This window comes from Triturus cristatus, chromosome 1_2 (genome assembly GCF_964204655.1).
Source record: "Triturus cristatus chromosome 1_2, aTriCri1.1, whole genome shotgun sequence".
NCBI lineage: Eukaryota > Metazoa > Chordata > Amphibia > Caudata > Salamandridae > Triturus > Triturus cristatus.
Window position 1 is genome coordinate 755,172,070 of NC_140580.1, and position 12,777 is coordinate 755,184,846.

General features: G+C 46.3%; 1 protein-coding gene across 3 annotated transcripts in view; it reads right to left on the reverse strand.

The window, feature by feature from the left end:
• Window positions 1–12,777, reverse strand: part of LOC146867949 (uncharacterized) — a 507,623-nt gene that overhangs the window by 269,115 nt on the left and 225,731 nt on the right. The gene's annotated exons all lie outside the window — the stretch shown is intronic.

Here is a 12,777-nt window from a genome sequence, read left to right on the forward strand (position 1 = left end):
TCTTTTTTTTTGATCCGACATTATCCTTGCTGAATCCCCGTTCACACAGATGTGGAGTGTTTGAGGTCCGAGTGACGGCAGATGGGTCCAGGTGGGGTCAGAATGTGCGGAGTGCAGTGAGCGTTGAGGATCCACGAGCTACTGCCGGAACAGCGCTGCTGCGCTACGATGAGGATAGTAACTGGGGTGCAGCCGTCGTCAATTCTAATGCACCGCCTGGTGTCGGAGGTCTCCTGTTGCCTTGTTGTGCCCCGGTTGCGGCGGGATTGGTGCTCAGGCGGGCCCGGTTTGGAGACCACAGTGCCTGTCGGTAGGTAGTGTGCGACACCTGGGCTGCCAAGGCCTGCTACGGCCTAATTTCAGTGTCACGCGGTGATCTGTGTACAGGCAGGGCTGCCTGCTGGGTCCTGCACTGTTCCAGCCCTTCATGGGGTGGGCTTGAGGCCTCTGGGATAGTCTGCCTGGTGCTGGGCCTGTGTGTACCGCCCCCTCTGCGTGTGATCGCCCAGAATTAGGGCCCATTGGACTCTGCTGTTTTGTCCTGTAGGCCAATGGGACAGTGACTGTGCAGGTGGACTTCAGGACCGGGAGTGCCGTGGGCGATGAGGTGTCTTCATTAATGCAAAATAGATAGGGCGCCCCACACTTCACATTGCTCTGTCCTAGGGGTCACAGCTTTTGTTACGGACTGATCCTGTGGCTGCCCATGCAGTGATACTCAGTAAATAAGATAGCTCATTAATACTTGTCCTTCCCCTGAGTGACTTTTGGTTCAGAGAGGGGGCCCTTCAACTGCTCCACAGCACGAGACTCTGTTAGGGGGGCTGCAGTCGGTCCCTTGGTTAGAGAAGCAGTCAAGTCAAATCTTGGTGCAGCTTGTGGTCGAGGACTGGCTGGGACTGGGTGGGGTCAGTTTGGAGACGCATTGATATAGGGGTCCCTGGTTGCTCCTGCTGGCTTTGACTGGTGCTGAAGTGGGGGTTGCTCTCTGCCATCTGCTCGTGCTCCTGCTAGGAGATACATAGAAGAGTTTGGCGGGTCATGCGCACTATGGACTTTGGCATAACCTGTTGGATATACAACAGGACTGTGACTTTATAATTTCTAAAGATAAACACCTTGGCGCACTGACAAACAGAGCACAATGGATCAGTCCACTAACGTCGGTGCTGGGGCTGCATATTCAGCAGAGGATCCTGGGCCACGGCCCAATAATGCAACACTGTTGCCGGCCATTACCGAATCTCACAACATGCTGGACGCCAAGCTAGGAGCAGTTGGATCCAATGTTGCCTTGCTGCACCAGGACCTCTGAAAGGCTGTTGATCGCATCATGGAGGTGGAGACCAGGGTTTCAGGCGTGGAGGACTCAGTGACGACCCTTCAGCAGAGTGTCACTACACGGACTGCCGTGACGAAGGAATTAACAGCGGGAGTGGCGGATGCAGAGGGCCGAGCCTGTCATAACAACTTGCGCTTTGTGGGTTTCCCCGAGGGCACCTCAATGGACAAATTCTTATGCAATGGCTCAGATCGGTTGTCCCCGCAGAGTGCCCATCGTCCTGCTTTGTGGTGGAGAGGGCCTTCAGGGCCCCAGTGAAAAAGCCTCCTCCAGGGGCGTAGCCCAGACCGGTAATTGCAAAAATCCTCAATTACTTGGACAGGGACCTGCCATCCTTGGCGTTGTTTCCCCTGACTTTTTGCCTCTACCTCTTGTATTTTGACTATGTGCTGAATTTCGTTTTTGCTGATTTAGGTACTCTGGGCACTTTGCCACTGCTGATCATTGCCAAAGTGCAAGTGCTCCCTAGGTAAATTGTGATTATGATTGATTATCCATAATTGGGATATTTGATTTACTGGTAAGGTCCTATTAAATGGACAATATTTACAGATGGTAGCAGTGGTCTAATTGGTAGCACATCACTCTCTATGTGCATTAAGTTAGCCTATACAGTATTGGTGCCCATCAAGGTCAATATTTTACACCCCACTACCTAAGGTGTAGTTCACTATGGTTCGCAAGAACCTAGTGGAAATGTCAAAGACTAAAGATGAACCTCGGCACTCAAATCAGTTCAATTTTGATTCGTACAAAAGAGTTTTTTATTAAAAAAAATATATACCAAAAATTATTTGCTGTTCAATGTACTTGGCACATCAATCAAATACATTTCAATCAGATATTTGAAAACAGACAGTATTGTATTTCATAGATGGAAAGCTTGATACATTAGTCCTTCCACTTTAGCGATGAACTGGCAGCCGACACATGTTTCGTTTCCATGAAACTTTTTCAAGGCTGCAATAAATGCCATGAGAGAAACCCAATATTTACAGCAATTCTTTATGTACAAGAAAGCAGCAAAAGAAAACAGAAGCTTCAAATATTTTTAAAACCAAAAAAGTCATCCATATTATAGTATGTGAAAAGTGTTACATTTCACAACCATAGTAATGTGGTAGTACAGAACAATGATTGTTTTCATAAACGGTAAAAAAAATAGAACGAAAGAAAGAGAGAAAAGGGTATTTGCCAAAAGTACAGTCACACAAAGTGCACGGTGCTTGTGGTTCCGTGAATTCTGAACCCGTTCAATGAAGGTTGTCGTATCGTGATGATTTTGGTGTCAACTTGTTGAGCCAGGTCCTTGTTAAGCAGCTGGTCAGATAGAGATCAAAGAGCAGGACATTATTGACTCTATGGCACACGCACACACCCCTCTATCTTGCCTCTCATCTGTTTCTGCTCCTTCCTTTTATGGCCTTATGGCCTAATTATTGATTTGGGTTAAGGTCTTTTATGACGGGCCCGTCCAGCCTGTTCGAGCAAGAATGCTGGATTTTTGCCTTGTCATTGCCGATGGGCTGGATAACTGAAAGTGGGTTTGTCGTTATATGATGCCTCTGTAAATGTCATCCTCTTATTGGTCAAATTTGTAAGTAATTGGTGCTAGCCAGGAACGTGGTTTTTGGCATAAAAGACGATGCTCCACTCTTTTTGTTTGAGCAGTCTCCTGAGAACATACACCGTGTTGTACTTCTAGGATCTCTGTTACTGGCTGCAGCTAATAAATATGATCTTTGATGTCACGAGAAGGATCCCGTGTCTCTGTACTCTAAGACAGGTGAACCCGAAGACTTCGGACGTGTCCCCTGCGCCGCTGGGTTTAAATCCCGGTTCTTCAGTTGGCGCCCAACGTGGGGCGATCTCAGCGGTACCGGTCCAAGCCTGAAGATCGCGAGGAGCTTCGTGTGAAAATTCTGGAGGGAGGCCTACCACTTCATCGACCCCTGTATGCCGTTGTGGTCCGAAAGTCTTTGCTGCGAAGTTCGCCGCATTCCGACGGCTATGAAGGACTGCTGCCCTGACTGTCGCCCTGTCATGGAGCCCTTTGATGATTTGTAAAGCGAGACAATAGACGGGTCTTCTGGCGACGTCATCGATATTTCAGTTAAGTATGAGTGGAGCGTCTCCCAGTCCTTAGTTTGTTTTGGTATCCTTCGGGATCGCTTTGATTTGGTACATGCAGGCCCCAAAGCCGAGGGACTCGTGTATTCACGAGGCTATCGTTTTGATATTCCCTTGAAGTTTGAAGCTAGACTAGTGAGCGAAGATGCCTGGTCTTAGCAGACTTGAAAAGATATTTTGTTATGATTGTAAAAGGGATTCCCGATTGGAGGACTCGTGTCCGGTGCCTCCGATTGGAACTCCGACCTATGAGCTCTATTTAAAACGCGGCGTGGGCCCCATCACGTATAATGATGTATGGATTAGGTATACTAGGAAGGATGGTGTCCTAAAGTGGCCCCAATATGGTAGTTACGACACGGAAATTTTAGAAAATTTAGAAGTCAGACTCTTCAAAAAGAAAGCCCGGCCGGCAATGTTTGACTCCTTCTGCCTTTGGCGAAAAGAAGCCAAACAAAAGGAAATTAAGTTAGCGAAACGAAATAAGCGTGCACAAGGTATGTCGATGGTGCAAGCTGCTATACAGTTTAGGGATAATGAGGAAGAGCAAGAAAGCGAACAGATGTTTAGGCAAAATCGATTAGCCTAAACAAATGTTATCCAGTTTTGCCGCCTCAACAGCAAGAAGAAAAGAAAGATCTTGTGAAAGATCCTTTAATGTCGCATCTATTAAGTTCGCCACCCCCTTATGCTCAGAGTGCTACCGCACCTCCGCCACTTGTAGTTGCGCAACCTCCGGTTGTTTTACCTCCAGTGGTTCCTCAACAGCCAGCCCTCCCTCTGCTGGCTACTACTGTTTCGGCGCAGCCTTCTCAAAGGCCGCCGTCTTTGCTACCTCCTTCGTCTGCTACACGTATACCTGTGTTGTCTGTTCCTTCTGTTACTGTTCCGACTTCGGTTCCTTCTCATTCCGCTTTGTCCCCTGTTCTTTTGTCACCTTCTCCTTCTGCTCGACGGAGAATGACTGACGCGGTTGCTAGTCTTTTTTCTCCTCTAATGGGTTCATTGGGTATGTCTCCTGTTGTAGAGCGTAAGCAATTGCGTAGTCAATTGCCTGGTCCTGATGAATGGACAGTGCTGGATCACTTGGCGCGTAAATGGGTTATCTATCCTTCACACTATGATCTTGAGGGTGTTATGGATGTTTTCCATCAATGGGAAGCACCGAAACAGAGATATGTATTTGATATGATGTGTTCTTTCCTTCGTAAACAGTGGGAAGATAGTGAGGTAGGGCAGACTCCGCCTGAGTTGTTCCGTGTGCAGTCCGAGTTTGCGAAAGGAACTATAGTGGGTCTTGATGTTAAAAGAGCAGTCGCGACATTGTTGTCGTTTAGGAGTGAGTTTCCTTCTAAGTCATTATTTGAGCCTGATTCTTCAGTTAGGAGAAAGGCACGTCAATATCCGATGCATGAGGTTCCTCCCGTTTGGAGACCTGGTGATGCGAATGCTAATCCACCTGTTCTGCCACATTTCCAGCACGTTTGGGTACATGTTCCATGGAAGTGTGCCGAAGTCCTAGCTCTAAAGCAGACTCTGCCTGATCCACGTAAAAATCCTGCGGGGTTTTATAAGGAGCTATCTCAAACTGCGGGTTCCTGTATTATGAATTTGGCTGATATAGATATGTTATTTGGGAATGTTGCTCCACAGCCTATATGGAGTAAGATTCGTCATACGGATCATGCGCAGGAATTAGGTGATACATGGAATATCTTAGAACTGCAGATGAAAGACAAATAGGTGGTGCTAAACCCGAGAATGTGATTGCTGATCTCCCTGGTAGAATTATTGACTATATGAAGACTTTGATGCCTGCTATGCGTGTCAATTGGGACAAATTGTCTGCATGCAAGCAGAAGAGAGACGAAACTGTGTCCGACTTTTCCACTCGATTTGAAGAGACATTTGCAGACCACAGTGGTCAAGACATGAGTACAGAAGGTGGTCAAAGGTTGTTCGTTGACAAGTTTGAGCATAATTTGCTTCCCGAGTTGTGCAATAGGTTGAAGGATTCTGAAAGTGCTTGGGCTGTTTCTTCGTCAGCGCAGATATTGGCTACTGCCCAGTACTATGAGAATAGAAATAAAGATGAGATAGAGAAAGCGGATAAAAAGACTAAAGAATTAAAGACTAAGGTTCTGTTGCAGCAAGCACACCCGCCCCGAAATACCCAACGTGATTATCAGCAACACCAACCATATCAGAGAAACTCGCAAAGGTTCGAGTCTTCTCAACAGCGTTTCCCTGTAGGCCCCAATCAGTGTGCGTATTGCAAAGAAGAAGGTCACTTCAAGAATAGTTGCCCGATATTATTACAGCGCACGAATGGTGTTTCTGGTATGAGAGGTCGAGGTGTTCAACAAGCTCCGCGAGGTCGAGGACGTGGTATGTCTCAGATTGCGCGTTCCTTGCCTCCGCAGAATTCGATGAATTGTTTTGATCAACAGAATGGTGCGTCTGGTAGGACGGCTCAGTATTATGCGGACGATTATTACGTTGAAGGTGAGAGTATGGAAGGTAATGATTGCTAGGACAGCCACAGACAAAGAGAGAGAGTTGTTTCAGTTCCAGTAGATCAGAGCGGACCTTATGTTGATGTGATTGCATCAGGGGTGTCTGAACCTTTTCTGTTGGATACTGGTGCTGCGAAGAGTTCTATCATGCACACCAAACTCCCTGGTGCACCTTTGTCTGGCTTAACGAATGTTTCAGTAGGTTTCTCTGGCGCCCCGGTTAGTAATCCGATTTCTAGTCCTTTGTCTCTTTCTGTTGGATCTTGTGACTTCGAAGCACCCCTCATTCTGACGACAGGTTGTGGTGAGAACTTGTTGGGCTTGGACTTGTTGAAGAGATTGCATGCGACGCTTTATTGCTCTCCTTCAGGAGTGCAGCTTACATTGGGAAAGAGAGTGATCTCTCCGATGTATTTGTCTAAAGACCAACTTCCAGCTGAATTGTCTTCTCTTCCTGATTCTCTTTGGGCTGCTGGTCCTAATGACGTGGGTCTTTTGGAGATTCCGCCATATGTTGTGACATTGAAGGTGAATGCTAGATTGCCACGCATTCCACAGTATCGTATCTCAAGTGATAGTGAAAGAGCACTCTTGGCGATCATCTCTGATCTGATTGAGAAAGGTGTGATTGAGGAAACGAGAGGTAATGTGTGCAATAGTCCGGTTTTGCCTGTTCTAAAAAGAACCGATTCTTCTCAGCCTCCTGTATATAGGTTTGTGATCGATCTTCGCGAGGTGAATAAGATCGTTGTTCCACAATTCCCTGTTGTGCCTGATATCACCGCTTTACTGACTTTGATTCCGGCTACAGCTACGTGGTTTTCGGTGATTGATTTGAAGAATGCTTTCTTCAGCATCCCGATTGGAGCGGAGAGTAGAGATATTTTTGGCTTCTCTTTAGGAGGCCGAAGTTTCCGGTTTAAACGCCCTCCTCAAGGCTATTGTGAGAGTCCATCGATCTATAGTCAAGCTTTGAAGACGCAACTTGATTTGTTGGTTTTACCTGATGGTGCCGCCCTTATTCAGTATGTTGACGACCTTTTAGTCGCCGCTGACAACGAAGAGACTTGTAGAGAGGCTACTCTGTCGTTGTTACGTCACTTGTCTGATTTCCATCATAAGGTTTCTCTTTCGAAGTTGCAGTATTGCCGACAAGAAATTACCTACTTAGGTCACCTCTTATCGAAGGAGGGAAGAAGATTGACTCCAGAAAGAATTCAAGCGATTGCAAAAATGAGTGTGCCTATGACACAGAGAGAAGTGCGTGCATTTCTAGGTATTACATCGTACTGTAGACAGTGGATTGCTAATTTTTCGTTGCTAGCGAAACCTTAGATAGCTCTTACTGTTAAGGATACTCCGAATCCTATCCCTTGGACTGACAAATGTCAGAAGAGTTTTTCAGAATTGCGTGATGCCCTGTGTTCAGCTCCTGTGTTGGGTACCCCCGATTACAGTAAACATTTCACATTGTATGTCCACGAGAGAGAGGGATGTGCATTGTCAGTTTTGACTCAACAGTTTGTCGATAAGCAACGTCCATGTGCTTATTTTTCGTCAACTTTAGATCCGGTAGCTAGAGCGTTGCCAAGTTGCTTGAGAGCTACAGTGGCAGCGGCTGTTTCAATCCGACAGTCTGCTGGTTTGGTGATGGACAATGCACTGACTGTGATGGTTCCACACGCAGTGGATACCTTGTTGAACCGTACCAAGACACAGCACTTAACTAGTGCTCGGTTGTCAGGTTACGAATTGACCTTGTTAGCAAATCATGTACATATAAAAAGATGCAACACGTTGAATACAGCCACGTTGTTGCCGATCTCAACTGAGACAGATGATACCGAGCAGCATGATTGTTTTCTTAGGACTGAGGAAGAAACGAAAGGGAGGATAGACCTTAGGGACACTCCTCTTGCAGAATGTGATGGTACTCTATGGGTTGATGGTTCGTGCTTCAAGCTTCCGAACGGTGATACGACTGTGGCATATGCTGTTATGACTTTGCATACGATTGTTGAAGCTGCTCGTATCTCACATAATTCAGCACAAGCGGCAGAGTTGATTGCATTGACAAGAGCGTGTGTGTTGTCGAAAGGGAAAAGAGTGACTGTGTACACTGACAGCCAGTATGCGTTCAGTGTTGCTTTTAGCTTTGGACGATTGTGGAGAGAACGTGGGTTTCTGACTTCGCATGGGACCAAGATCCAGCATGGTCAATTGGTGAATGAACTTCTTGAATCTCTTACTTTGCCGTTGCAAGTTGCGATCGTGAAATGCAGTGCGCATAAGAAAGTCACGGATGATGTTGGTCGTGGTAACGCGTTTGCAGATGAAGTCGCGAGAGATGTGATGAGTCGAATGTATGTTGCGGGTCCGGCGAGATGGGTTCCAGATAGAAGTATGTGTGAAGATACGATTGAGAGTGTGAAATCCATCCAAGCTGAAGCTACAGAGAAAGAGTTGAATGAATGGAGAGAAAGCAAGGGTAAATTGGACTCGAATGGTTGTTGGGTTGAGTTGTCAGAGCATCAGCGATGGTTGTTGCCTGATGCGTATGTACTTCCAGTGGTTACGATGGCACATGGGATGGCTCATATCAGTGTGAAAGGGATTTGTAAGTTGTTGGCCCCAGTATGGCAAAATGCTGGAATTCCTAAGTGTGCAGAGAATTTGGTCAAGAACTGTATGGTTTGTTTGATGTACAATCCTGGTAAGGGAACTCCAACTCCAGCTGGTCATTTTGCTCCTCCCACGTATCCGTTTGAGGCTTTGCAGCTAGATTTCATCCACATGGAGAGGTGCAACAACCTGAAGTATGTCTTAGTGGTTGTTTGCTCTTTTTCTAGATGGGTGGAAGCCTACCCTTTGAAGTACAATACTGCCTTGTCCACAGCTAAAGCCCTTATTAAGGAATTTTTCCCTAGGTATGGGTTGCCGAGAATGGTCTGGAGCGACAATGGGAGTGAATTTGTAGGTCAAGTGATGAAGAGAGTGTGTGATGGGTTAGGTATCCGGCAGAAGTTCCACGCTGCCAATCATCCCCAGTCAGCTGGTCTAGTTGAGTGCTACAATGGCACGTTAAAATTGAAATTGGCCAAAATTCAAGCGAGCTCTGGTCTACAATGGCCTGATGCTTTGCCGTTAGCCCTTCTGTCCACAAGAATGACTGTGCATTCGCGAATGGGTCTGAGTCCTTATGAGGTTGTGTTTGGTCGCCCGGCAAATATTTGGGGAGTGCCGCGGCCGACAAAATTTAGTGAGATAGAACACCCTGTATTGCTTGACTACCTGTACGAATTGACGGCTAAGTTGCGTGTTCTGCATCAACAGGTTCATGATACTTTGCCACAGGTTTCTGAAGATCCAGGGCACGCCATTGAACCTGGTGCGTGGGTGCTCATGAAGAATTTTCAGCGAACCAAGAACGAGCAGCCCCGCTGGACAGGACCTTACCTGGTGTGGTTATCTACCCGTTCCGCGGTACGAGTGCACGGTAAAAAGAACTGGATTCACGGTGTACATTGTAAGAGGGTCCCTTTGCCTCTGCCGTACGACCGGTGGGTCCAAAAAGGACTTCCTGACTCTGAGACTGAGACCGTGCCTCATTTTCTGCCTTTCAGGGATGCCCGTTTGATTGGAACAAACATTGAGCCAGAGAGAGACGATCTTCTTCAAGAAGCTGTACCTCCATCGAACCGTTTGAACACTTTTGAACCTGAGTTACTTTTCTGAGAACAGACATTGACTGGCAAAGAGCGTTATAATTTGCGACCGAGAGTCGCGGGACAAATAACACATTAAGTTCCTTCTTTGCTATTTTTTTTTTAGGTTAGCTCCCCTCCGAGAAACTATTTTTGATTTTTGTTTTTCGAACCACCATCCGGGTTCAGCTGTAGGGTCGCGGTGCCAAGTCCTTGGAGTGCAAGCCGAAGACGTTAGGTCGACGGTTCTGGTTGGTCTAAGGGCGTTCCCTGGACCGACAGGCGCACTCCTTAGCACAGAACACCCATCCGCCGCGAGCAGCACGATTAGAGGATGGAGTTTTTCGGGATGGAGAGACCTACTAAAAGAATGAGCTTCAAGAGCGAAATGTGTATAATAATGAGTAGTAAATGTTTTTTAGTATTATGTCTGTTTATACTGTTTAGTTTAATGATGTTTTTAATTGGATATGTGACATTCTCTATTCAAGTGACATTCATGACCACTACACAACCCATGCCTCCTCCTACTGTTTCTTCGCATTCTTTTCACCCTCTGCCCGAACATGAGTCCATTAGGAGAATGGAATTCGCTAATAATTCCTTCGTTCAGCTTCTGCACCAACACCAGCTAGTAGTGAACACAACTAATTGTTGGGTGTGTGGCCTTATGCCCCATACTACCGAGAAAGGTATTCCTTACCTGGTCCTGCCATTTAGCTACAATGGTTCTGTATGGGCATACAGAACAATGTTCATTTATGCCCGTGAAGTTAACCCCCTACGTTCTGTGAAGGATAGTCCGAAGAATAGTGCTCTGGTCAAGGGAATAGTCGACATGATTAGAGGAGTAAGTTCTTATGAGGCTATCCCGAGAGATGAGAAGCTAGCGTATATTGGATGGAACGTCACTGGATATGGAGTTAGTCTGAGTGGGAACCAGCGAGCGAAGAGATCCTCTCCGATTTGGATAGTACCCCATCAGGGTCATTACTGTCTGCAAGGTAATGGCAAGAATCCTAGAGCTCAGCTAGGGAAGAGTGTTTGCACTGAGACATATGTTTTTGCATCTCAGATTTCCTCACCGTTTCTAGCAGCTAAGGGTACCTACTTCATTTGCCATGACAGAGCGTATACATGGTTGCCCCCTGATTTCTCGGGCACATGTTTTGTCTCGTTCTTGTTACCTCCTACATTTACAGCTGCGGCAGATTACCACAAGATGAGAGTCGTTAGAGGTGTCTTCAGTAAGGAAGATACCGCAGGACAAGAATTGGGAGATTTCTTGAAGGGTTTTCTGCCGTTTTGGGGACCTATGGTTAACAGGAGAAACATACGGCAATTGACGAGAGTGGTTGAGTCCACCATAGTCGAAACTGCCGGCGCCCTTAGTAACTTGACTGCTGAGCTCCAGTCGGATCGCCTCATGACTCTTCAGAACAGAGTTGCGTTAGATGTCATACTTGCAGATAGAGGAGGGGTCTGTAAATTGATCCAATCGAGCTGTTGTGTTTTCATTCCAGACAACGCTCCGACAGTTTTCCAAGCCATCTCCAAGGTACATAAGATCTCCGAGTCCGTGCATGTGGACGAAGTAGACTGGTCGTTAATGGAATGGTTCTGGGGATTGTTATCCACCTGGGGATGGAAGATTCTGATGGTCATTGGGATGGTATTAGCTATCCTTTTCCTGTTCTGTCTTTGTATACAGTGTGCTCCTGCTATGTGTGGCCTTTTTGCTACCTCGTGTTCGAGGAGACCTGTCCAGAGAGAGTTACTAAGTACCAGGATGATGCTACAGCAACATCTCGATGATCTGATGAACATAGACCTGGATTCAGATTGACGTGAGTTTAGGTTATTGCCTATGTAAGGGCAAAAGGAGGGTCTGTGGTTCCGTGAATTCTGAACTCGTTCAATGAAGGTTGTCGTATCGTGATGATTTTGGTGTCAGTGAACCGCGAATGACAAGTGCGGTATGCATGAGTGTTTTCGTCATGCTACACCGATGATTTGACTGTGTATTGGACGATCTAGTCTGAACCCTTGGGTTTCATTTTGAGCATAACCGCCATTTTGTGGTTGCCCTCACATAGGCCAATGACTACTGAATGACCGGCCAAGCAAGCCTCTAGGGACGCATACACCTTAGCTTGAGTTCGTGTTGACTTCTGTTTGACCTGAGTCAACTGACCCTGTTGCCCGAGGCTAAACTTGTTGAGCCAGGTCCTTGTTAAGCAGCTGGTCAGATAGAGATCAAAGAGCAGGACATTATTGACTCTATGGCACACTCACACACCCCTCTATCTTGCCTCTCATCTGTTTCTGCTCCTTCCTTTTATGGCCTTATGGCCTAATTATTGATTTGGGTTAAGGTCTTTTATGACGGGCCCGTCCAGCCTGTTCGAGCAAGAATGCTGGATTTTTGCCTTGTCATTGGCGATGGGCTGGATAACTGAAAGTGGGTTTGTCGTTATATGATGCCTCTGTAAATGTCATCCTCTGATTGGTCAAATTTGTAAGTAATTGGTGCTAGCCAGAAACGTGGTTTTTGGCATAAAAGACGATGCTCCACTCTTTTTGTTTGAGCAGTCTCCTGAGAACATACACCGTGTTGTACTTCTAGGATCTCTGTTACTGGCTACAGCTAATAAATATGATCTTTGATGTCATGAGAAGGATCCCGTGTCTCTGTACTCTAAGACAGGTGAACCCGAAGACTTCGGGCGTGTCCCCTGCGCCGCTGGGTTTAAATCCCGGTTCTTCATGCTCATACACCCGGATATGTGTGATTAGTAGGAAAAGCCCCAAAAAAACAGTAACGGACTATCACCATAAGTGTCATACTAGTGCACAGAAATAGCAATCAAAGTGCACCCAGTAGTTGTAGAAAGTGATTAAAACTATAGTAAGCAGGTCAATGTATGGTACCTTAGCAAAGTACTAGATGAGCTCTCAAAGTATTCCATAAACGATTTAGATCTTCTAGCAAGAATGTATAGTCCTTCAAAAAAGATTTTGATCGAAGGAAAAGATCTAAACAAGGTATAAGAACATTTTTTGAGAGTAGGTAATTTAATCTTTT